Source organism: Pteropus vampyrus, unplaced genomic scaffold (assembly GCF_000151845.1).
Source record: "Pteropus vampyrus isolate Shadow unplaced genomic scaffold, Pvam_2.0 Scaffold338, whole genome shotgun sequence".
Lineage (NCBI taxonomy): Eukaryota > Metazoa > Chordata > Mammalia > Chiroptera > Pteropodidae > Pteropus > Pteropus vampyrus.
Window position 1 is genome coordinate 178,967 of NW_011889119.1, and position 3,288 is coordinate 182,254.

The window sequence follows — 3,288 nt, forward strand, 5'->3', positions numbered from 1 at the left end:
CTCCCGCTGTTTCTTGTCCCTCTAAGTCTGACACGCAGAACGACGTGTGAAACGTTTGAAACATGAAAGTGGACTCCAAATAATGAATCGGTTTATGAGTTACAACAAGATTTAAATCTGCAAATTATGTAGCACGTAAGCTGTGGTTGCCTGTGGGGTCTACACCGCCTGACACAGACCTGCTGTCGTTCCTGGCTGTTGCACTGGAGCTAAAGCGAGGATCCTGTCCCCACCCAGGGACAACCGGCAAAGAGCTCGTACACGAGAAACAGCTGGGTAAAGGTAACATTTGTTGGTTGATTTTGACTAAGTCTTAAAAAGAAAAGATTTGTCACTTCCCACCCCATGTTATTGTATCTGTTTCGTTATTAACGCAACGTAGACTTTGCTTCTGAGCTGGCCCCGTTAGTTCAGTAATTTCTAGTTACAGAACACGATGATTATTTCACGTTTAGCAGAGCAGCGGCAACTTTGTGAAAACTTGTATCAAGCTGCTCACATTTGGAAATACACTGTTGCTTTGCCAAATCCCTGTTTAACCAACATCCTCCAACAGAAACCAATAGGTAGAAATCGCACTGACCTTATGTGTCCGGTGACTGAAAATGGGTGTTTGACGGGTCACAGCTGGGGCTCCTGGTGCCGTGCGCCCTCTGGTGAGCGACCTTCAAGTTGCAGGTGATTCTAACTTCGTCGCCAGAAGCCCAAAGGCCCAACAACTGTAACATGTGTTTTCCTTAAAAAAGTTGTTTCTGAAGCCGCCGCTCGCAGCCCGTTGTTAATGTGTGAACCTACAAACACACTTGCCGGGCATCAGCTGCTTCGTTCAAATGCAGGCCTGCGACCAGCATCTTCTCGGCGATGTCCGCAGAGCCGGCAGCGACCGCGGCCCGCGAGACTCTTGGCGGTGTTTCAGAGGGACACGGCGGCACGTCACAGGCAACTGCCCAACTGGATGAGGGGCGCGACAGCCCCCAGGGACCTCTGCTTGTCTGGAGCATCTCACAAAACCACCCCCTCTGAGTAGGGTTGAGACAGCTTATTGGAGCTAAACGTTTGGAAAATTCCACAAGCTTTCCACACAGCTACCGGTCACATGTCCTCACCAAGCAGAGCCCCAGAGAAAAAGGGCGAATTTAGGGAGTGCTAGAGAAGGTCAAAGGTGAGTCAGGGTCACTGCACAATGTGCACACACAGCGGGAACTCACCTGGGGGCGGCAGACCCCGTGCGAGGAAACCCCGCCTGTCCTGGGGGCCCAGGGGCCCAGCACACAGTGGGAGGGCCCACCCCCCTCGCAGCTCGGACCCAGTGGCCCTGGCGGTGACTGTGGGAGGAGTGACCGGAAACAAAGGTGACAGGAGGCGGAGGCTCGGAAGCCTGTCGCAGGCTCCCCCAGCAGGGCACCCAGAGCCTCTGCAGGTCCCGGCAGCACCGCCGGCCGCTGGGAGGTCATCCTGGGAGGTTCCGTCTCCTCGCTGACCTGGCTGCCCTCCTGGTATCGCTGTGGAGACCTGGAGGGGCGGAGCTAAGGTCCCCGGTTACCTGAGACGGGAGCCCCGTTTCCTGTGCAGTGAGAGACACCTACTCTGATCCTAGAATTTCACACCTCTGAGCAGCACCCATGCGACAGCGGCGGGCCGGCTCGTCAGCCTGCGAGTCCAGTTAAAAAGTGATGGGACACACGTGCTATGCGATAAATATCCCACGGATCTGTGAGTGACCAGTAGGGACACAGAGCAGCTAGACCGTCCCTTCACCGGCTGGTCACCGGAAGTACCTGTGAGAAAACTGTGACTATACACCCAGCAACTCGGGTACCGTTCCTCACGGGGGGCCGGACATAGGAGGAGGGAGTCAACGTACTTCTGTGCTCAGAAAGCCTCAGTCTGACCCCAAACCAGCGACCCAGTGCACTCTGCTCAGTGTGACACGTGACGTAGGTACAAGGTTGAGCGTCGTTTCGGGAGCCCCCTGAGGTGCTGGTGCCTTGAAGGACCAGCAGGGGCAGTGAGGCCAAGCAAGGCGCTTGGCCAGAGTGAGGGGCTGCCGCACGGCCACACTGGTGACTGGACGGCAGCCAGGTTTGGGACCTGCTCGTCATCTGCAGCTGGGCTGGGGGTGCAGCGGCTGTGGGGCATGCGGCTAGAGGTGGCGGGTGCCCCGGAGCCTTGAGGACGTGGTGGGGAGCTGACCGCCATGGTCAGGGGCCACCGTTTGGGGAGCTGACCTTTAGAAGTGGCATTTTGGCCCCTTGGGAAACTAATGTTTCGTGAGCACGGGGAGGGTCCTGGAGGACTGTGTGCTCGGTCATGACAATGGAGGTAAACAGGAGTCAGGGCTGGACGCCATCAGCCCACGGTGGCACCCAGCGCCTGCAGCAGAGGCCAGGATCTGAGCCCCAGAGAGACTGTGCCTCACGCTCGTCTGCGCTGTGACGAGTCGGAGGAGGCGTAGCTGGGGTCACTGGGGAGGGGGAGGAGGGACTGGAGGGGACCTTGGACAGAGAAGGCTCAAACAGTGGTGCCAGGGCTTCTCAGCACAGGGGTGTCTGTGACAGGGGCCGAGGAGAGGTGGGGGCAGGGCCGGGAAGAGGAAGGCCTGGGCCGCGAGCTGGGAACAGGTCTCTGTCACGGAACTCGCTTGCCAGGTGTGTTGTCGGCATGTTAAGGTTCCCACGCCCGGACTGTGACAGACCACAGCGGTGGGAAGAGGGCCTCGCGGGACACCTGCCCGGCGACCTGCTCTCCCAAGGGCGGGCCGCTCCTCTCTGGGGATGGCAGGTGTGGCCCTCTTCACCTTCATGAAGAAGCAAGTGACAGTCCCCTGAGCACACTCAGCGGTGTGCACTTACGCTCACAGGAACCAGGAGCAGAAACCTTGCAACGTCCAGTTTTGAGAGGGAGCTCGCTGAAGCGCTGTGGAAAGCCAGCGGGAACGTGGACTGGGGCAGCTGGCTTTTCCTAAGCATCGTTTCTCGTTTGGGTGCCGTTTTCAACGCGCAGGCTGCTGGGGGGCGTCCTGGTCTGCGGGGGTGACAGAGCTCCCATCTGCCCGGCACCGGCTCCCTACCTGAGCATCACGCCGCCGTGATGCACTTGTCACCCTCGGTGAGCCAGCATGAACACATCTAGGCCGAACACATACGACTGTCCTAGTACTGACCCCTGGGGACATAGCGTTAGACCACATGCGGATAAACGTAGGATGCTTTCGGAGAAATGCCACGAAATTTAAAACTTTCTTTGAAAGTCTGGAAAAAAAATGAAAATCGTCTGAAGCTTTCTTTT

At 57.5% G+C, this 3,288-nt stretch overlaps 1 protein-coding gene across 3 annotated transcripts in view; it reads right to left on the reverse strand.

Annotated features, from left to right (window-relative positions):
- Positions 1-1,322, reverse strand: part of CLN8 (CLN8, transmembrane ER and ERGIC protein) — a 29,130-nt gene extending 27,808 nt beyond the window's left edge. The window contains exon 1 of one of the 3 annotated variants that reach the window (XM_011378424.2): positions 584-1,322. The gene's annotated coding sequence lies outside the window, so the exon portion shown is untranslated. The remainder of the gene's footprint in view (positions 1-583) is intronic. The other 2 variants (XM_023522327.1, XM_023522331.1) reach the window with 2 other exon arrangements.
- Positions 1,323-3,288: the final 1,966 nt, after the last annotated feature.